This window comes from Pelophylax lessonae (assembly GCF_965119305.1).
Source record: "Pelophylax lessonae genome assembly, chromosome: 6".
In the NCBI taxonomy this organism is placed as follows: Eukaryota; Metazoa; Chordata; class Amphibia; order Anura; family Ranidae; genus Pelophylax; species Pelophylax lessonae.
This window is the reverse complement of record NC_138773.1, coordinates 225,881,092-225,905,436: the sequence shown is the minus strand read 5'-3', so window position 1 is coordinate 225,905,436 and position 24,345 is coordinate 225,881,092.

Here is a 24,345-nt window from a genome sequence, read left to right as displayed (position 1 = left end):
CTTAAAGGGCGTGTCCAAAGGGTGGTAATAAACAGCGCATACTCAGACTGGTCTGAGGTTGTAAGCGGGGTGCCCCAGGGCTCAGTCCTGGGACCAACCTTGTTCAATTTATTCATAAACAGCATTGAGGACGGGATCAGTAGTTCAATATCAGTTTTTGCAGATGACACAAAATTGGGCAGGGCAATAACTGCACAGCATGAAGCAGATATCCTACAGAATGACCTGGACAAAATTACAGAGTGGGCAAGGACATGGCAAATGAGGTTTAACGTGGAGAAGTGTAAGGTTTTGCACTTGGGGACTAAAAACATAAAAACACAATACACGTTAGGAGGGGAACCCTTGGGGGAATCAGAAATGGAGAAGGATCTGGGAGTCTTGGTTGATGATAGATTAGGCAACAGCATGCAATGTCAAGCGGCAGCTGCCAAAGCCAGCAGAATATTAGCATGCATAAAGAAAGGGATGTATTCCAGAGATAAGACTATAATCCTTCCACTTTATAAAACTCTGGTCCGACCGCATCTGGAGTATTCTGTCCAGTTCTGGTCGCCAGTCCTCAGGAGGGATATGTTGGAGCTGGAGAGAGTCCAGAGAAGGGCAACTAAACTAATTAGGGGATTGGAGGACCTTGACTATGAAGAGCGTCTACAATCGCTTGATTTATTCTCCCTGGAGAAGAGACATCTGAGGGGGGACATGATAGCAATTTATAAATATCTTAATGGGGATCCCAGCTTAGAAAAAAAGCTGTTCAGTCGAAGGGATTCCATGAGGACTCGAGGGCATACAATGCGATTAGAGGAGAAGCGTTTTAATCACAGGCAACGTGGGGGGTTCTTTACTGTTAGGGCTACAAGATTGTGGAATTCTCTACCACAAGAGGTGGTTTCTGCGGGTAGTATGGTGGCTTTCAAAAGACTCTTAGACTTACATCTCAAGGATCAGAACATTCAGGGGTATGTGAGATGAGTACAGCCACACACACCTACACAGGTTGAACTGGATGGACTATTGTCTTTATTCAACCTCACCTACTATGTAACTATGTATAGTAACTAAGTAGAACTACTTCACTACTGTACTTAAGTACCGAAAGGCGGTATCTGTACTTTCCTAGAGTAGAATTTTTTTCTCCTACTTCCACTTTTACTTCACTACATTTTTTCGATGATTTCAATACTTCTACTCCAATATTTTTTTTTTGTGCTGCATAGTTACTCGTTACAATTATAAAAATTACCACTGCCAGAACAGTAGATGGCAGGTTTCATGAAGTTCAAAACATGTGTATTATCAGCGCATACGAAAATAAAAGCTACTGTATGTATAAATAAAAGCTGCATTTGAAATAATAAAAAATAATATGGTGTTCAAACTTTTGACTTCTTTCTTTAATAACTACATAACACAGTACTTGTACTTTTACTTTCAGTACTTGAGTAGCAAAATTTTTTAAAAAAACTACTTGCAATACTTAAGTACAAAAAATGTTGAATACTTTAGTACTTCTACTCAAGTCACTTTTTGATCGAGCACTTCCACTTCTACTCAAGTCACTTTTTGATTGAGCACTTCCACTTCTACTCAAGTCACTTTTTGATCGAGCACTTGTACTTTTACTCAAGTATTGGTTTCGAGTACTTTATACAACTCTGGTTGCAAGTAAGACTTTTATAAGACCATTTCCCAGTAGAGTGAAGAGGGGTTGGAAGGCTAAAACCTCTTCTTTTTTTTCTTCTTGGTCTTTTAATGCATCTATACGTGTCTCTGTCTGCACTGAATTTTATAGTCAGGTTGTTGTCCAATGTGCCTTTGAATGCCTTCTGTCACTGTTATTCACCGATGTGTATTAATATAGGCCTTTATATACTTTAAAGGCAAATCAAAAGTACATATCTGTGATATTTTTGTTTTGTTTTGAATAAAGGGACTTTATATATACTGTACATATTAAATATTGGGTAAGAAATAACTCCTCTTTGATTGTGACTTTAAAGGCAATAATATCACAGCATAAATATATATAAAAAAAATATAATTTATTTTTTCCAAAAATATAAATTGTTAAAAACATGATTACATAAACCATGATTGTATTCAACAAGCAGCCAAGATGACACATCATATATGTTGCAATGTTACTTTAGAAGTGGTTTTCCCCAGCCACTGCTGGACAAATAGCATGGTAGTTGGGGTTAACCAAGTATTTCACAAAGGATTGGGCTATCCAATGTTTTGAATTAAATATCAAAAAACATTCTTCCTCATGGACATTATATCCACTTCTGTAACATAAATTAAAATTGTTTTAGAAATACATACATCAAAATGTGAAACTATTAGCTCTTCATTAGCGGTTAATAAATACAAAATACAATGTAGTATCTCCCCCTCTCTGAACCAACATACATCCCATGTAGGGCAAAATTTTTGTTTCCAAAGGAAAAAGAGGTAATGTTTTATATGGTGGAATGCCAGAGTCAAATCCACTTCCACAAAATAGAAACATCATAGAGCAAGAAACAGACAATCCGTACTTACATTAAGAATGAAATCCTTTAAAGTTCCTCTGCAGGAACAAACTCCCAATATTCAACAAGTCTAGATAAAAATCTGACTTGTGTCTCCAAAACTCCTTTCCCCTCCGAGATGCGGGGAGAGAATGGCGCCAACTGCGGCCCCCGGCGTCCTCCACATATGGCGCATGCACGTCGTGATGACCTCATGCGATGCGGATGGGGAGATGACATTTGATTTGATGATAATTAATTATATTAAATATTAGGTGCCTTTATTTTCCAGTTACATTTTTTTTCGTGAATAGGTAGGGGTATTATGAACCCTTTACAGAATTACAAAAAGTGTCCGGTATCCAGAGGCTCCCTTATTTTTAAAAGAAATTTACAGATTCCAATGGAGTCCACCCCATATTGAGGGCATGTGGCCTGGTTCAGGAGGGAGCGGCACATGCTCATCTCCCCCTCCTTTCCTGGCCAGCCAGGTTGAATGCTCAGATAATTCATACCACACACCTGAAGGGCCTGGTAAGAATTATGGGGAATTCCCATGCTTTTTTTTTTTTAAGTTGTATGGAATCCCTGACCACTTTGTTTAAGAACAGAAATACAGTGCCTTGAAAAAGTATTCATACCCCTTGAAATTTTCCACATTTTGTCATGTTAAAACCAAAAATGTAAATTTATTTTATTTGGATTTTTTGTGATAGACCAACACAAATTGGCACATAATTGTGAAGTGGAAGGAAAATGATAAATGGTATTCAAAATTTCAACAAATATTTAAAAAGTATGGCGTGCATTTGTATTCAGCCCCCCTTAGCCAATACTTTGTAGAACCACCTCTCGCAGCAATTACAGCTGCAAGTCTTTTTGACTATGTCTCCACTAGCTTTGTACACCTGGAGAGTGGCATTTTTGCCCATTCTTCTTTGCAAAATAGCTCAAGCTCTGTCAGATTGGATGGAGAGTGTCTGTGAACAGCAATTTTCAAGCCTTGCCACAGATTTTCAATTGGATTTAGGTCTGGAAGTTGACTGGGCCATTCTAACACATCAATGTGCTTTGATCTAAACCATTTCATTGTAGCTCTGGCTGTAAGTTTAGGGTCATTGTCTTGTTGGAAGGTGAACTTCCGCCCCAGTCTCAAGTCTTTTGCAGACTCTAACAGGTTTTCTTCTAAGATTGCCCTGTATTTGGTTCCATCCATCTTCCCATCAACTCTGACCAGCTTCCCTGACCCTGCTGAAGAAAAGCATCTCCACAACATGATACTGCCACCATCATGTTTTATGGTGGGAATGGTGTGTTCAGGGTGATGTGCAGTGTTAGTTTTCTGCCACACATAGCGTTTTGCTTTTAAGCCAAAAAGTGCAATTTTTGTCTCATCTGACCAGAGAAAATTCTTCCACATGTTTGCTGTGTCCCAAACATGGCTTCTCGCAAACTGAAAACTGGACTTCTTATGGCTTTCTTTGAACAATAGCTTTCTTCTTGACATTCTTATATAAAGGCCAGATTTGTGGAGTGCACGACTAATAGTTGTCCTGTGGACAGATTCTTCCACCTGAGCTGTGGATCTCTGGAGCTCCTCCAGAGTTACCATGGGCCACTTGGCTGCTTCTCTGACTAATTCACTTCTTGCCTGCCCTGTAAGTTTAGGTGGATGGCCATGTCTTCGTAGGTTTGCAGTTGTGCCATACTCTTTCCATTTTCGAATGATGGGTTGAACAGTGCTCCGTGAGATGTTCAAAGCTTGGGATTTTTTTTATAACCTAACCCTGCTTTAAACTCCACAGCTTTATCCCTGCCCTACCTGGTGTTTTCCTTGGCCTTCATGATGCTGTTTGTTCACTAAGGTTCTCTAATAAACCTCTAAGGGCTTCACAGAACAGCTGTATTTATACTGAAATTAAATTACACACAGGTGGACTCTGTTTACTAATTAGGTGACTTCTGAAGGCAATTGGTTCCAATAGATTTTAGTTAGGGGTTTCAGAGTAAAGGGGAGTGAATAAAAAAATGCACACCACACTTTTCAGATATTTAGTTGTAAAAAAATGTAAAACTATTTATCATTTTCCTTCCACTTCACAATTATGTGTCCCGTGGTGTTGGTCTATCACATAAAATCCCAATAAAATACATTTACGTTTTTGGTTCTAACATGACAAAAATGTAAAACATTTCAGAGTATGAATACTTTTTGAAGGCACTGTAAGCGCCTGGGAGTTGTCATTTTCCCGGCAATGTAAACACACTTTTTTCTTTGTAAATCTCAGTATTGCTATAGTAAGCTTTATACATTGCACAGATGCGCCACTTCAAAGGTAGGGTCAGGGCATCCTCAGGCATGTAATTTATTGGAATTTAGCATTTTCAATGTTTCACAAAGCATTACTAAAATTGCTGCTAAAATTGCTTTTGTACATGTCCCTCAGGGGGGTACCCAGCCCCACTGACATTTTTCTCCTGCCTACTAGTCTGAAAAATAGGCAGAAATTATTTTTAATATTCAACTCCTATTGGGTTTTAAATGAATGCAGAACTATATGAATATGCCGCACATGTTGGTACCGCTATTAAAACAGGCAGCAGGAATTGTTTAATTTGATGCAAGCCATTTTAAAGAGCTATACTGCCAGAAAGGTGTAATTGGGTTTATTGAGTGTGTTTGCTGGATTAAAATAAAAATCACAGTCAGCCATGCCCAGTCCTTTGCTGAATCACCACTTACCTTCTTCTCATCTTCTAAACATAGGAGGGAGGTATTTTGTAGTCCAAGGGAAGAGATGGTAGGGCCAATTAAACTTCTTGAGATAATACAGGAATAGTGTACAAGACACAGGACAGCTGTGGATTTATAAGAGGATCAACAGGTATTTGATCACTTAAAGTATATGTGAACTATTTCTTAAAAAAAAAAAAAAAAAAAAAAAAGTAATGTGAAATTGTAATGCAAGACAACACATTTATTTCACAGTTAAAATCATTTACATGAGCGATATTTAGTAGAGCATGAAGAACGAAGAATGCCGGCACCTCTGTAAAATGCAGTTAAGAATCCATTTATTCAAGCTACGGTGGATACAGCACAAAACAGTCAACGCGTTTCTGTCTAACTGGCCCTACTCATGACTGACCCTACTCGCCTGAACACCACTTAAATAGATAACTTTCTCACATGTGTAATCCTAGTGAGGGCTCTAAGGGATGGGAAGGAGACTCCTTGTGATGATCAGCAGCTTTTGCCGTCACATAACCCAGCTGATTTCCATTAATTTTTTTAGGACTTGGCTTGGGAAGCCAACCCACACACCTGTGTCTTCCATGTAGAAGGGATATTCGCACTGGTCCCTCCTTGTCTCCCCTTGGGATGATTGACAGATTCTGCCAACGTCATTTCAAGCTGCCATACAGGGCAGGATGAGGGGCATGTCAGCAGAAGTCTTCCCAGGGGACCTTGGGAGCACAGCATCCTGTAACTCCCAAGTAGAAGCAATAGGCACAAACTAACCACACTAGGACAAATCTACTTCTGTTTTTGGCATGGACAATTTAAAACAAAAAAGAAGAGGTACAACCAGGGTCACCAGGTATTTAACAGCAGCTAAGAAATAAATAAAAATACGACAGGCTTCATTTATCAAAAACACAGTCACAAATCTGAAATACAGTAAAACCTTGGTTTGAGAGTAACTTGGTTTGATAGCGCTTTGCAAGACAAGCAAATTTTTAAAATAAATTTTGACTTGATATACAAGCGATGTCTTGATATACAAGTAGCGTCATGTCACAACTGGGTATAAAAGAGAAGAGAGGCGCCTCTAAGTGTAGCAATATTGTTACATTTAATGAAGGTTCAATATTTAGCAGCTCACATGGTTGATGATTAAAACAGGCACATCTAAGTATGCAGGCATCCGGGGTAAAGCTGTCCACATAGACCATCCTCTGCACCGCCATCTTCATCACACCCTTCCACGCTGCACTCCACGAGCGATTCAAAGTCTCGCTTTCAGATCACTCTACTGCAGGGTAGTCTTCCCAATCACAATTGCAGACTGACATCGGTGAGAGCCAGTGGTTCAGAAGATGGTCTATGTGGACAGCTTTACCCCGGATGCCTGCATACTTAGATGTCCCTCTTTAATCATCAACCATGTGAGTTGCTAAATGTTGTACCTTCATTAAATGTCCCCATAGGCGCCTCTCTTCTCTTTTATACTCTGTAGCTCCTGCTGGATTTTGCTTCTAATCCCCTTGTGGAGGCTCCATTTGTGGATGGACATTTTATGATGACACAACCTATCACATTGCTATAATCTTTGTATATAGACCAGTCAACCTTTTTCCAGGCGAGGCACACCCCAGAAATTATGGACAGTCTCAAGGCACCCTTTAAAATTATGGACAGTCTTGAGGCACCCCATCCTAAAATGTAAAAACAATTCTAATAGTTTTACATAATGCAGCAACATACACACACACACACACGTAGGACACCCAACGTTAGAGGTACAAGTTGGTACTGACTAGTATGCCAATGTTTCTCTTTTTCCTCAGTTTTCTCCATCACTCATCTAATAGGACACCAAAACTTATGGAGAGAAGCAGGGTAGAGTCAAACAAGCATGCTACGCAGGAGACTGACATCGTCCTTATCAACTGATGATGCCATAGGTCGTTAGCAGGTTGGCAGCTAGAAGGTTGTAACAGTGCACAATGAAAACCTGTGACTTTGTGTAACATAAAAGGCAGGCTTCATCCACCTGCTGCCTTGTATACAAATTTTGGTAAATTTTTGGGGCATTTTGCTGAGGCACCCCTGAAGAAACTTCAAGGCACACCAGGGTGCCTGGGCACCCTGGTTGAAAAAGGCTGATATAGACTATAAACTGAAAGACTTATGAATAAATGGTTGTGGAACGAATCATCTGAGTTTCCATTATTTCTTATGGGGAAATTCGCTTTGATATAAGAGTGCTTTGGATTACAAGCATGTTTCCGGAACGAATTATGCTCGCAATCCAAGGTTTTACTGTACTATATTTACAGTAACATACACTTTAACAGATATACAGACAGATATAACAAAATATTGTAAATTGCATCTTAAACAGAACAATTTTTAGGGTTTATGGCCATGTTAACATTGCTTGGGGGGGAGGGGGTGGAGAGTAATAAGTACAGTACTAGGAAATTTTAGTTGTCATTTACATGAGAATTCAACACAGATGTTCTCATCTTTTACAATTCATTCCATTGCAGCTTATAACGACAAATGGTTCACAGTCTGTAAAAAAAAATACAGATTTACCACTTATCGACCAGAAGGTTTTACCCCCTTAGTGACCAGGCCATTTTTTGCAATTTGGCACTGCGTGATTTTAACTGGTAATTGCTTATTCACGCAATGCTGTACCTAAACAAAATTTATGTCCCTTTTCCCCCACAAATAGAGCTTTCTTTTGGTGGTATTTGATGATTTCATCAGTTTTTATTTTTTTGCAAAATAAACGAAAGAAAATTTTAAGAAAAAATGAAATTTTCTCATTTTTCTTTTATAAAAAATATCAAATAAACTGAATTTTTGTCATACAAATAGGCCAAAATGTATTAAGCTACATGTCTTTGATAAAAAAAAAAATCTCAAGAAGCGTATATTTATTGGTTTGTGCAAAAGTTATAGCCTCTACAAACTATGGTGTATATACTGGACTTTACGCAGCTTTTACGTTCTGACTGCATCTCATTTCTTGAAGTGCTAAAATGTCAGAGCAGTACAAACCCCCTCACATTACCCTTTTTTGGAAAGTAGACACCCCAGGGAATTTCCTGGGAGGCATGTGAAGCCCACTGAAAATTAAATTTTTTTGTCACAGCTGTTTAAAAAAAATGATAAATATATATATATGCTTTTTGTACACAAAGTTGTCATTGAAATGATAGATTGCTCACGCATGCCATGGATAAATATGGAATTACACCCCAAAATACATTCTGCTGCTTCTCCTGAGTATGGGGATACCCCATGTGTGAGATTTTTTGGCAGTCTAGGACCCCAAAAACCAAAAAATCTTCAGGCTTTCTAAGGGCGTAAATTGTTGTTGTCACTCCTCACTACCTATCACAGTTTTGGGGACCATGAAAGAAGCTATTTGCTGAGAGGCATGTTGAGTAATTTGCAGATCACGTTTTATGTCACACAGTTTTAAAAATTGAAAAAAAAAAAAAAAAATTTTCTTTCTTTATTTTTCAAAACAAATGAGAGCTGCAAAATACTCACCATGTCTCTTAGCAAATACCTTGGGGTGTCTACTTTCCTGAAAAGGGTCATTTGAGGTGGTTTTGTGCTATCTTGGCATTTCATGGCCTCCGAAACTATGATAGATAGTGAAGCCCCGTACACACAAGTCGAAATTCGGCCAGGAATTTTTGTCCGACGACCGATCTGCCGATTTTCGGCTTGTTAGTATGATGCTTCCGACAACCGACTTCCGACTTTTCGGCCGAAAATATTCTGGTGTGCAGGCTATAAAATTTTTGTCCTCCGTCAAAACACGTCCGATTTTCATGCAGTCAGTACAGATTTCGACAGGGAAAAATCTTATGAGCAAGACTGGGCATGTTCAGAGAAGAAAGAACACAAAGAAAGCAAACCAACACATGACATCACTTCTGAAGTAGAATTCTGTCGTGCGGGAAAATTCATGTGCAGTCTAGAGCACATTCCAACCAACAAAACACAACTCTGGACAAAAGACAGACGATCGGTCGGCGGAAATTCGTTGCGTGTGTACTAGGCTTTAGGAGTGAAATCAACAATTTATGCCCTTAGAAAGCCTGAAGGTGGTGATTGGTTTTCGGGGTCCTGTACGCAGCTAGACTGCCAAAAAGTCTCACACAAGTGGTATATCTGTACTCAGGAGAAGCAGTAGAATGTATTTTGGGGTGTAATTTCCCATATAGCCATGGCGTGTTTGAGCAATAAATCATTTAAGTGACAACTTTGTGTAAGGAAAAAAAAAAAACACTTGTCATTTTCCCAAAACTTGTGGCAAAATATAAAATATTCCATGAACTCAACATGCTTCTCAGCAAATAGCATGGAATATCTACTTTCCAAAATGGGGTCATTTAGGGGGGTTTGTGCTATCTTGACATTTCAGGGCCTCCAAAACTGTAAAAGGTAGTGAGGAAGTAAAATGAGCAATTAACGCCCTTAGAAAACCTGAAGGCAGTGATTGGATTTTGGGGTCCCGTACAAAACTAGACCCCCAAAAAGTCTCACACATGTGGTATCCCTGTACTTAGGAGAAGCAGCAGAATGTATTTTGGGGTGTAATTCCACATATACCTATGGCACGTAATAGCAATATATCATTTAGTGACAAATTTGTGTAAAAAAAATTGTAAATTCCCAAAACATGTGGCAAAATATAAAATATTCCATGGACTCAACATGCCTCTCAGAAAATAGCTTGGGGTGTCTACATTCCAAAAAGGGGTCATTTGGGGGTGTTTGAACTGTCCTTGAGTTTTATGCCCAATATTAGAAGCTTATGCCACACATCACCCACTCTTCTAACCACTTGGAGACAAATCCTTTTCTGACACTATTTGTTTACATTCATTTTTTTTTTTACTACAAAATTACTTTGAACCCTCAAACATTATATATTTTTTTGAAGCAGAGGCCCTACAGAACAAAATGGTGGGTGTTGCAATTTTTATTTTTATTTTTTGTCACACAGTATTTGCACAGATTTTTCCAAAACGCAATTTTTTTAAATTTAATGCACAAATATACTATATATTGCCCAATTGTTTGGTAAAATATAAAAGATGGTCTTATACCGAGTACATAGATACCAAATATGACATCCTTTAAAATTGTGCACGCCCGTGCAGCAGCTACAAACCACATACATTTTTAAAAGCCTCTAAAAGCCTTTACAGGTTACCACTTTAGATTTACAGAGGATGTCTACTGCAAGAATTACTGCCCTTGATCTGATGTTCATGGTGATACCTCACATGCATGGTGCATTTGCTGTTTGCATATGACACCAGATCAATGCTTGCATTCGCCTTTGTGTGCAAACAAGATAGGTGTAATCAGATGCTTTCCCAATTTTCCAATGGCGCTGTTTATATCCAGCGAAAAACCAAAGTCATGAAATACTCGTAGCTTCCAGTATCTTAGGCCATAGAGATGATTGGAGCCATTTTGGTCTCTAATCAGCTCTATGGTCAGCTAATGGAACCACTGGCTGCAGTCTCGGGTTACCCGGTGGGACAGGAGAGCCCGAGAAAACAATGGAAGGCGGCAGGAAGGGGGGGGGGGGAATTCCCTTCCCACTACTTGTAAAAGCAGTCTAGTGGCTAATTAGCCACTAGAATTGCTTTTACATGAAAGCCAACCAGTGGTTGTAAAAAACAATACCAAGATTATGCCAAAATTTGCAGGCATCATCCTGGTATGACCACTCAAAGTCCAGCGAAGTACCAGTATTTTGCTGGTCCTTGTTGGGCATATATTGTAAGGTTCTTGTATTTCATGCAACCTGTGGGCTGAACAAAAAAAGAGAACCTAACAGACCCCCTCCATTCCCATTGATCGATGTGGATGAAGAAATCCCTGCCAGTAAGTGTGTGGTATGCCCACCATTAGACCTCCCAGCATTCACCCACTTCTTATGATGGGCATACATGCAATGTTCTTTTTTTCCTTCAGCCCAGATACCTCCATTCACATTGATCAATGACATTTCCGCCAAGAAAAGTGTTAAAAAATATATGGCGAAGCATAGGGGACTGCAGTGGAGAAATCAACTCCTACAGTGCTGCAATGATTGATTTATGTATATGCTGAGAGCAAATGCTGTTGCTGTCAGAATAAACAAATCAGTGCTGAGGCTGATGGGCATACCTGCAAAGCAAACAATGGTTAACAATAAAACACAGTAACAATAAAACATTACAATATAATAGTATAGAGTGCAGTAAAACAATAGAATGGGGGCATCTGCAAAGAAAACTATGGTTAACAATGAAAAATTCAGCAACAATAAAACAATACATTATAATAGCATACAGTACAGTAAAACAGTAGAATTGTGGTATTTGCAAAGCAAACTATGGTTAACAATGACAAACAGTAACAATACATCATTACAGTATAGCAGTATATTATAAAGTACAGTAAAACAGTAAGAACAGAAAAATAGCTCAATAAAACGACAAAGAGTTTTGGCTTTTCTATTTTTTTAAATTTTTTTTATATTTGTTTTGTAACTGTAAAAAAACTTTAAATGTTGCAGGCTAGGGTCTCTCAAATGCGATAGCCGTCTAACATCTTTCGAGACCCTGTGTGAAAGTGTGCCCTAGACTGTGCCGTGCTGTACCTTATACTAATACTCTACTGGTGTGTTTTCTACAGACATGACATCTTCTTTGGAGTGTTCTTTTGGTAGGGGTGCCAGGGAGGACATCCAGAAAATGCCTCTCATGTATCCTGCTCACTGGATTGTGAATTTGGGCCATTGCACCTTCTGGAAACAGATCTCTTCCTCGAATTTTAGGAAGGATCCACTTCTTCCTGACACTTTGTATAGCACATAAGCGTTCAGCAGAGCCAGTTGGAATAAGTATACAGACACTTTTGTGTACCAGCAACTGGCCTTATGGGCAATTAGATATGCCGCCATCATCTGGTCGTTGAAGTCCACCCCTCCCATGTTAAGGTTGTATTTGTGGAAACAGAGGGGCTTCTCAACAACACCAGTCGTCGTTGCAATTTGGACTGTCGTATCTGCGTGAATGGAGGACAGAACGAAAACATTCCGTGTGTCCCTCCACTTCACTGCAAGCAATTTATTACACTTCAAGCAGGCTCTCTCCCCCGTCTAAGTCGGGAATCTACAAGCCGTTGGGGGAAGCCCCAGCGATTAGGTCGCACGGTGCCACATGCACCAATTCCAGAATCAAAAAGGTGACTAAAAAGTGGCAAGCTTGTGTAATAATTGTCCACATATAAATGGTACCCCTTTACGAATAAGGGTTACACCAAGTTCAAAACAATCTTGTCGCTGCTCCCCATGTAGTCTGGGCAGCTGGGGGGGCTCCACGATGCTATCTTTTCCCTTGCAAATCCGGAAACTACATGTATAGCTTGTTGCCCTGTCACAGAGCTTTTACATCTTGACCCCATATCTGACACGCTTGCTGGGAAGAAATTGTTTAAAGCAAGGTGGACAGAAAATGTAATCAGGGCCTCAATAATGCAGACAGCTTGTTGGGGTGTATACAGGGCTGCAAACTTTTGGTTGAAGTGATTTACAAGGGGCCGAATTTTGTGGAGCCGGTCATATCCAGGGTCACCCCGAGGACGGCAGAGTTCATTGTCATTAAAATGCATGAACCGCAAGATTTGCTCGTATCACTCACTCTTTTTTGTAATGCCCATGATGAGGGATTGGCCCAGAAAGGCTACGTTGATACGTTTCCATGGCAAGGGACAAATTTAAATTTGCTCCAACAAATTGATTGGCATATAAATTGCTTTGATCCACAATAGATCTGTACAGATCTTCTGTAAAAAACAGCTTACAAGAATCAAGGGGAGTAAAATCGTCTGTTTCCACCTGATTTCTGGGTTGGCCAGTGAATGGGGGAAGTACAGATGCTGCAGAAGTGGTGGGCTCCCAATCAGAATTTGCAAGCGCATCAGGAAGAACACTATGGGCTCTACGGGCCTGTGTTCGAATTCTTGGTGGCTGCAGGACACTACTTGTGCTAGCCACCGCACCAGCTTGAACTGCACTTATGGGACATGTCCCCAAGTGTTACTGCAGTGCTGGTTTGACTATGACCAGGATGTACTAGGCCGCTAGTGCTTGCCAGTTCTCCAGAAGGTTGAGCGTTCCTAGTACCAACACTCTGCTGCATACCAGAACCCTGCAATTGTTGCACCTCAACAAAAGAACAGGGTCGGGTACGCCTGGCCTTAGCACGGACCACTACCCTGTCGTCAGAGCTATCTGTCAAGGTGTCGCTGCTCTCTACTGCAGGTGATTCCCTGCAACCACGTTTCCATGGGCACCGCAACACATTAATTTGAATAGGCTATGGTACCTGGGGAAAAGGTCCTTGCACCTTTTACAAAAGCACATCCACAGGAAAGCAGCATAGTGCTATGTGGTTCCAAGCATCGGTAATCGCACTGCATTTTCTAGTAGGTGGGGATGCCATTAAGGATTAATGGCACCCCCTATGCGTCTGCTAACAGCAAAATGTTTTTGATGCAGGTGTGGGAAAGTGTGTGAGTACATGCAGTCCCACACTTGCATATAGTGTGATCCTAGCCTTAAAGTGGTAGTAAACTCTCAAAGTTCAGTTTTCCTCATTTAAATAATTAACACATACTGTGCAAATCACTGTCTTTGGGTCTCTTCTATCCTACTTACTTTTCTTGTAATCCGTCGCTGTTAACTTCTATGACATCACCAGGGCATGCCCATAATGTCCTGATTTTACAGTACGGTTCTCGTGCCGTTAGTCCTTGCAAAAACATTCTGTGCCACAATCACGGCCTCTCTGTGGCATCACTCCACAATCCCGCAAGAGCAGGGGCTCAATTGGGATATTCACTATGTCAGGCAGGGTTGCCATAGTAATCACAACTAAAACGAGGCTTGGCTACAAACTCACTGTGCATGCGTGAGTTTACGTCAGGGAGAAACAGAAAGAACAGAAGCCCAAAGTGCTGCTGACATGCAAGACAGGACTCAACATGGCGCCAGTCGGACAACAAGCTGCAACAAGTAAGCGACATCACAAGGGGTCACTAGCTGGGCAGAATGTAATAAAAAACATGAACATACTGGCTGCATTGATAAGGAGCGCCCAAAGGGGCAGAGTTTACTACTGCTTTAAGCCTAGTACACACAAACAGAAAATCATACGACAAATACCGCTTTCTAAGCAATTGTACGATAATCTGATCGTTAGTACACAGCTTTCAAGAGTCAATCAGGACAGGTCCTGTAAATTTATCTGAAGGGACAAAGACAAAAAAATGTTCTCGTATGATACCAGATCAGACGATTTTCGTTTAATCAGAACAGTCCGAAAATAGAATATGAATACAATACAATACAATACGTTACATCACTTCTGAATTTTTATTCTGTCGTACGAGAATTTTCGTAACTTTAGTAACCTCTTAATTTTCGATATGAGCTAGCATGCAAAAAAAAAACAGACGATCATTTGACGGATAATTTCATCATGCGTACCAGGCTTTCGTTTGTTACTGGCCGGATTACCAGGTGAAAATAAGGGGAAATAAATGATTAACACTAATAAATACTAATGCATTTAATGATTGTTGAGCTTCAATATATTCGATTTTTATTTTTAATTAACTACTGCTTTAAGTAAAGCTGCTTACTGACTAAAGTGTATGTCAAGCCAAAGTAATTTATTTTTTTACATTTGGAGCGGGGAACAATAACTCCTGCTGTGTTTATACTGCTATCCGGGGCTTCGTTAAAAAGGTTTACTTTCACTCCCTGTTGCTGGTATAATGCCTGACGATGGAAATAACGTATTCCCAAAGCTTGCATCTTTAAAATCTTAAGCAAGTCAATAAAGGATTTCAATTCAACTTCAAAGTTTTGCCGCTATTAAATGTATACCATGGTACACGACTCTAGGTAAAAAAACATGTACAATATACTGTTTAACTAATGCACTATATTAATAAAACATTTTTATGAAAAAGTGCCCCCTGGTGGTTTGATTATTTTGTTCCAGAGTGATGACCTAAAGCCTGGTAACATTTTTGCTGTTCTCATTACAGGATTTATGTGGATTCGCCTCCAGAATCTGTTTCACTGCTTGATTATCTGCTGGGAATTTCCTTTTCCGTTGTAGGTTTTTTTATCGTGGTAAAAATGTATTTTACAAAAACAAAGAACAATGCTTCAAATTGAGTTCCCACAACATTATCCCTTTTTGGTCTGAGCACACATCTAGGGACATATTTAAAATAAAGGACTGCTTTTTTACCAATATTCTCTTCTAGGGTTTTGTTCAGGCATCAGATTCCAGCAGTTCAAAAATATATTGTTATTTTCACTTTGGACTGCTGTCAGGATTGGAATATAAAGTAATTGTAAATGATCACCTTGTAAAACAACCCATTCAAATAGAGATGAAAGGCAAAACATTTCTGTGTAGGTAAAAAAAATTATAAATACCTTTTTTCCCTTTTTTAAAGTGATCACATCTATAAGAGCTGGAGCAGGAGAAGAAACAGCACACTGAGCTTCCCAGTGAATGGCTGTGCAGTTGTGGCATGTCAGGACGAGTCTGATCATTGGAGGAGAGAAGGTTGAGTTGCCAGCATAGCTAAAGAAATGACCACAGTGTGTTCTCCTGCTTAATGCAATCAGTTTTTAACAGGAAAGCAGCGGGACAGGCGGGAACACCAGGTATTTTACACAAGGGAAGCAATATAGCGAGAACAGGGGACTTTTTCATACAAGTACATGATACGGGATAATGAAATGTTGGGGTAACAAAGCTTTGAAGCTTTTGTAACCCTAAAAAAGGGGTTCCGGGGTTTCTTTTGAACCAGAAAACGCCCCTGCCAAAACTGCTGATAACAGCCTATGTGTGCATGGACACATAGGATAACATGCTGAGCAGTTTACTGGCTGAGGCAAAAACGTCTGACGCCAAAATTAGCAGCTTTAAGAACGTCCAATGTGCATTAGGCCTAAGGCTGGTTTAGACTGTTGCATTGCGTTGCAGTAGCAGTGACCAGCTTTTATTACAGGAGACTCCTACAGGCAAAATGAAAAAGTTGTTTCCTACTGGATTACTGCACATATCTGGAAGAAATACAGAAAGACAACAAGTAAGGATACACCTGACTCTTGTATGTATACAATATTTGTTTAGTCCAGATTTCAGCTTTTAGGATTAAAGTGTATCTAAACCCCAAAGCAGCAATTTTATATATTGCAGCCACCAGATGTGGTGGCTGCCTTTGTTTTCTTTAATTCAGGCTGTTTTTCTTTTCTTTCACCTGGTACCAGTATAACATTTCCTGTCCTAGGGGGACAATGATTACTCAATGTACTGTATTTATGGAAGGGCAACATTGTCACCCTAATGTGGACTACAAACCCCTCTCCTCATCTCAATTACATAGCACCTTTAGGCCTCATTCATATGGGCACTGAGGCCCTTAGGCCATCTGCCAATGCGGCTTGAACCTCCAGGTGATGTGTCCCGGCAGCCTATGTAGGTGTATGGGGACGCAGTGGCTGCACATACACAGTCGCTTGTCCTAATTTGTCAGGAATGCTGGTATGGATGAGTGACCCCAAACACAAACAGAATGAAAAATAGAGGCTCTTGAAGCTTAGTTTTCATCCAGATGTAAGTCTTGTTGAATGGATCTTGAGCACTCAGGAGACATAAAATGGGGGGACAGACCCCCCTTCCTGAGGGGATTAGGTGAATGGAAGGAAATGAGCACCAAATAATCAATCAGAAGTCCATATATCTTTTATTCTTTATAGCAAAGTCACAACCAGTAGAAAAGAAATAGCCGACACATTTTGGGGGCCAAAGCATCCCTCTTCATTAAGTCTGGAATACAAATACATAAATAGTAAAAAAAAAAAAAAAAGTACATAAAATCAAAAATTAAAAACCGAGAAAAACACCTAAGAACAAGTGGATACAGTAACAATACTTCATATCAATCATAAAATATCAAATATTTCTGACTCACCCTTGTGTTTTTTGTTAATTCAGTCTTACCTTTTAACACAAGTTATCGCAAAAAAAAAAAAAAAAAAACATGCTCATGTGTCCTGTAAATCCAGTGTTGGTCTGCTGGGATTCACCGCTCTGTGCCGTACACTGGTTCCCACACCACCATCTTCCCTTCTGACATCATTAGGAGCCGACTGTTTCTTCCTGGTTCAGACAGCCAGCCCCCCCCCATGATGCTCTGCAGGGTCTGCCCTCCCCTGGATGGTGTATGAAAGCTGATGCATAGCCAAAACCTTAGGAGAGGAAGAGATGTCATTCTCTCCTAGGTGAGATTGGTTGTTAGGTGGGTTGGGGTTGGGTGGGTTGGGATGGGGGTAGAAGGTACAAAAACTGACCTGATTACCCCATCCACACATTTAAAGTGGATGGGGGAATCCTCCGCGCTGAGCTATCGTATTTTGATTTGCCTGATGTCAGAATACACTGATCAACATTGCAGGCTATAGCTGGTTACGCTGATCGAGCTGGAAAAATCCAAAAGAGTGGTCAGTGCCATCTTAAGAGCATTATAGGCCCCCGAGCAATGCAGTGCACTGGGGCCCCGCCTACACAATCACCCACGAGAATAAAAATGCAAATTATCATTAAGGCTATTTTTATTGGTACCTCCAACAAAATCAACGTTTAAAGATTAAATTAATAAATAATAAATCATTTTTTTAAAAGGCTATAAAAAAATTAATAAATTAATAAATAATTTAAAAAAAGGCTAAAAAAATGTATAGATATTTTTTAAAAAATGAAAAAAATAAAATGCACTGATATCCTGATTAATTTGGGCATCAATTGTATAGAAAATGAAAGTGACATGCAGATCTTTTGGCTTTCTGAACATACAATGACAATATACATTTCTGTACATAAAAAAAAAAAGTTTGTACTTACCGTTTCTGTCTTTCTAAAGCGGCGGGTGGAGGAACAAACAGGTCTGGGGGCCTGGCTACCAGGTAAATTAAACTGGAGGGAATCAGATTGGGGGAAATTTCCACCCTGCATGGGGCCCCCCGGGCAAGTGGGGCCCCCTGGGCAACTGCCCAGCGTGCCCATTCGGAAAGATGGCCCTGAGAGTGGTTGTACAGAAGTTGATCAGTAGACTGACTTCTGTATAACCAAAGTGCCAATACTTTGATTGAAATTGTGCTAAATACAAAGCTCAGCAAGGAAGATTTCCCCATCCACATTAAATGTATGAATAGGGAAATCAAGGTATTTTTTTTTGCTTAACCCACTGGTTGGATGAATAAATCTAGTCATCTGTGGGCCACTTTATGCATGCCTCCCATGTGGCAGTGCTTGGGCCTAAGGGCAAAGCCAGGCTGTGGAAAAGGATAAGTTAGCATGTAGGGCGGCATAGGAAAGCTTGCAATGCAACATTCCCAACAAGAAATGTCTCAAGAACAACAAAAAGCATTTCAGTCCTAGTAAAATATACAAACCAAACATTTATACTGTTTGAAAAATTAGAGTTTAGATAAACACGGCACTGATAAATGGAAAATATCTTCGTGCTAAGTTTTGGATTCATATTGGCCTCCTGCTCAGAAAGGAACATATGGTCATAGTTTAGACAATGCAAGGGACTTTTCTAGTATACAATAAAATATACACATTACACTTACATGTTTATACATTTCTTGGAAGCTGCTGCAGTAAAAAATAACCTAATTGGCTGAAGAAACTCGGGTGGTAAAAACAAGAGAGTATAAAGAGTAAAAATGACACGTGCATACCCTTGAGAACTATCCTGGAAGTGCTACTGAGCAATAGTTAAGTGGCAGTTCACATTTTATGATTTATTACAAAAGAGCTGAAAAGAAGTGTGTGCTCCAATCCAAACAGTATACATATAAAATATATGAGGTGCTAGAGGAATAGGTTACCTAATATACCCGGTAACCCTGTGTTTGCTTCTATACATGCTTCACACTTTTAGAAAACTTTTGCATGAAAATGGGGATTCGCATATATACATGTTTAAGCTATCCACTTACACCACCGTGATTCGTCTTTGGCCTTTCCCTACTCTACCAGCAAAGTGCCAAATACTTACATTCACATTTGGGTTGGTTTACTAAAACTGGAGTGCAAAATCTGGTGCAGCTTGGCATGGTATCCAATCAGCTTTTATCTTCAGCTTGTTCAATTAAGCTTTGACAGAAAAACCTGGATGCTGATTGGCTTCTATGCAGAGCTGCACCAGATTTTGGATATTCCAGTTTTCGTAAATCAACCCCACAGTGTACTTAAATATAAATCTAGAGGCTGATTTACTAAAGAGGTTAAGAGTCTTCAGACAATAAAATGTGTAAATATTCACTTCCATTATATTCAGTCATGTGAAAATTAAATTTCCTCTTTACGTATTTCATCTGTACACGATTGGACATTAAAGTGAAGATTCACAAAACTTTATGTTTGAAGATTCCCAACTTCTCTGGTAAATCAGCCAAACTCCAGGAGTTATTTGTTTTGTATACTTACACTGGTTAAACTTAGCACAATGTATGAATACCTCACACCTGATGAGTAACCAGGGAAGCTGAAAATCTCTGTAGTAGTACCATCAAAGCTGGTCCATCATAGTGTCATTAGGGGCACTGATTTCCAGGGAAGTAACAGAAAGAATGGTGCCAAATAGCTAAATGTGGACTAGTTTTAGCAGTGAACCTTCTACAACCCATGGGGGACCCCTGTTTTGGCCCAAGACTCAGACCATACAACATTTGGGAGGCACTGTCTGGACGTAAAAGGGACCCTCCCCACAGGCTGAGCAGCTCTAAGTACCAGATAATGTGGACTGACAGATGAGTCTGAGTGGCAGTATTCCATCTAGACTATATTACCAAAAGTATTGGGACACCTGCCTTTACATGCACATGAACTTTAATAGCATCCTAGTCTTAGTCCGTAGGGTTCAATATTAAGTTGGCCCACCTTTTGCAGCTATAACCGCTTCAACTCTTCACCTCTTCTGGGAAGGCTGTCCAAAAGGTTTAGGAGTGTGTCTATAGGAATGTCTGAACATTCTTCCAGAAGTGCATTTGTGAGGTCAGGCACTGATGTTGGAAAGAAGGCCTGTTTCGCAGTCTGCACATTAATTCATCCCACAGGTTTTCTATCAGGTTGAGGTCAGCACCCTGGGCAAGCCAGTCAAGTTCCTCCATTCCAAACTCACTCATCCATGTCTTTATGGACTTGCTTTGCGCACTGGTGTGCAGTCATGTTGGAACAGGAAGGGGCCAACCCAAAACTGCTCCCAAAAAGTTGGGAACATGAAACTGTCCAAAATGTCTTGGTATGCTGACGCCTTAAGAGTTGCCTTTACTGGAACAAAAGGACCCCTGAAAAACAACGCCACACCATAATTCCCCCCTCCACCAAATGATTTGGTCCAATGCTCAAATCAAGGTCCATAAAGACATGGATGAGCGAGTTTGAGGTGGAGGAACTTGACTGGCCTGCACAGAGTCCTGACAATTACCCGATAGAACACCTTTGGGATTAACTAGAGTGGAGACCTTCTCGTCTGTCCAAGAAAAGTTGAAGCTGTTAAAGCTGCAAAGGGTGGGCCAACTCAATATTGAACCCTACGGACTAAGACTGGGATGCCATTAAAGTTCATGTGCATTTAAAAGCAGATGTCCCAATACTTTTGGTAATATTGTGTATGTTGTCTATTCATTGTGGGGTTCCTTAAAGGTTAAAGTGATATTAAAGGCTTTCTTTCCTTTTTTTAAAAATAACAAACATATCATACCCACCTTCTCTATGCAGTGCTTTTCCACAGTGCAGCCCGCATCCTGCACTGCTCGAGTCTGTCACTGGCGCTCTTCTGCCTAGTGCCCCCAGAGTAAGCAGCTTGTAATGGGGTACCCAAGCAGGTTGCTCCTGATCCTTGGCTCTGCGTGTCCATTTAGCACAGAGCTTTGGCTTGGCCCTGCCCCCTCTCTCTCCTTATGGGCTCACTGGCTGTGATTGAAAGCAGCAGGAGCCAATGGCTCTCGCTGCGGTCTCAGCCAATGAGGAGGGGGAGTCCCTGGAGAGCCAAGGCTCTTGTGCACATTGCTGGATCCAGAAGGGGCTCAGGCAAGTATTAGAGGGGCTGGGGGAACTGTTGCACAGAGAAGGTAAAAAGCCATAAACCATTAGAACCACTTTAAGTTAACTCTTAGGAACATGTTACCATATTTAGGGTGTAACATGTTCCCAAGCACACACTTGCTACTACACCTGGAGCATGTAACCACTGGCAGGGGTTTGTCCGCACAGCCACATCATATATTCACAGAGTAAAATAAACTACAAGTTCCATCATTCACCGCGTCAGAAGGACTTTTAGTTCTCAATGGACCATAAGTTCCATAGTCAGCACACTCATAGTCATTGACACGTCCTCTAGTTCGGTAACTGAAACCCCATGTAGAGGTACGGGCAGAGAGCTGTAGAAAATGTCTGCAGGAGCCATACATTGCACCCGTGATCCACTGATTGCTGGTGCAATGCTTTGCAGACTCCTGTGGAATTAAAAAAACTTTTTTTCCTGCAAAACTATGTGCATTTATTATTATTTTTTTTTAAAAGGTAAACTTAGCCTTTTAGGGCTGCAGTGTATATTTGCCAGTTTTTACCTGTGAATAACAAATATAGAAAGCAAGTGATTTATAATGTACATGGTATCAACAACACTGTCCTGGTGAAGCAGTTTAATGCCATAAAATGTGCCTATTATGGTGTTAATTTAGCATCAATTAGAATGTGAATCTATACAATGGGTGGTTGATGTCATGTGGCATTGTTTTCTTACTGTATGTTTATATTTTTCTTTAGTTTTGGGGGGGACAAAAACTTTTTATCATATATAAATTCTGTAGATAAAAATTATCTTTTGAGAATCTTGCATACACATGTTTTTGTGGTCTAATATATTTCTTGTTTATTTTAAGAAGTACTGCATAGAGTGATAAAAGTTAACAGTTTAGTATACATTTCGACCACTAGGTGGTGATGATGTGTCATGTTTGACAGTTTAGAGAGCCTAGTGCTGACTCGGAGTGTCAACTGTTTTTGTTCTGAGTTTGCCAACAGCACTGCTCCCATTTGTGTAATTGTATTTATCGGCATTTTTTACTAAAAAAAAATGTATTCTTACAAGGTTATTAGAAATTAAATATTTAGTTCTTATCTTTAATGTTAAATATTGTATGGTTTTGTATTATAGAAGCAACACAGGTACAATGGGCTGGGCTAATCACACATTAGAAGGATACAGCCTTCTTCACTCTAACTGGACAAAAATACAACTGCATTGTGTCAAATGTACGTACTGCTTAAAATTGCAAATATGTTTAGTAAAAGCGTTTCTAAAGTCACAGTAAGCATGGTAAATCGACACTGGTATATAATCACAGGTACATCTAGTTGTCTGCAAATCATTTCAGGACCCCAGGAACCCCTGACTCCCTGGTATGCTAATTTTGACCAATTCCTATGGTCAAGAGTCTGGCCTGCTCCCTCCAACTCCTAGCACCTCAAGCTGATGGACCTATAGTTGCCCCTGTATTGTCACAATGTTTTTTTTAATTAGCTGTATTATACTGTATATTTGCACAGTAATGACTGTCAGTTGTTTTTGGGGGTTTTCTGAATATTATCACAAGTGCCCATTTGTTGCTCATGAATTGTCACCTCTGCCCGTTTATTGCCTGTGTATCATATAAATTCCCTATTTCTTGCCCGCACATTGCCACAATTGCCCATTTGTCACCTTTGTATTGTAACAATTGCCTGTTGTTTTCTGCTTACCGCCACAATGCCCATTAGTTGCTCTTGCACTGTCACCATTTCTCTTTGTTGCCCATGTATTGTAACAAAAGCCTCTTTCTTGCATGTCTGTTACAATTGCATGTTTGTTGTTTGTATGTATTGTCAGGATTTACATTTTTCTCCTATGTATTGTCAAGTCAGTGCTGAAAGTTTAGAGGACCATTTCGCTATATTTTATCCCCTGAATGCCTGTCACTATTAAACAGCACTGCTTAGAATGACAAGATCACAATCTGAATTCATTAAACGCATGGGGTATGAGATATAAAAGACTTAAAAAGTTCAACATGTAGCTTAACATGAGGCCCATGAAATTTTTACAAGGTGAAATACCTCGGAGGCACTTGTGCCATGAAGGGTAAAAGAACAGAAGAAAGAACCCATATTTTCATAAATGATTTCCAGCGACCACAGGCGGCTTAGGGACACTGCTACCATGGACAAAGTAAGAACTTTCTTTCCAGATGACTATCCTAAGTCCAACTGACTTCCAAATCCAGTTAAAAGCCACTTCTTCCTTGATCATTGATTTCTTCTATCTTTTTGATGTTAGATCAGAATTCTGGATCCCTATGACCCACTTCTGCAACAGTTTACCAGAAGCCGGCAACAAGAACGCACCGCTCTTCTGAGGAGTCAGGATTTAGGAAGGAGGGTGGGCATCAAATAATCATCTATTTACACCAGAACACAGTGCATACAAATATACGTAGGTGCAGTCTACATTTTATGCAACGCAGTGCACAAGACAACGATGGAGATGAATTTATGCAGACTGGCAGGGCTGCTGTTAGAAATCGCGGACCCCATCAGCCTACCTGGCAGCCCCCCGAATATATCAAGACAATATCTTCTGTGTGAATTTTCCCTTTTTAATTGTTTTTTACATTAAAAAATTATAATTTTTTTAAAAAAATGTTAAAAATTTTTACAATTATTTTATTTTACAATTTTTAAAAATGATTCATTACAATGTTTAAATATTAATATATTTTTTTAACTTTTTCTACAGGACAGGGAAGCCTGCAAAGCTGCGGGGGGGGGGGGGTGGTACAGTGAAAGGAGGACACACGCGGGGGGGTGGATCAGAAGTAGGCAGAACAGGGAGGGGGATCGGTGTCGGAAAAGTAATTACAGGAAC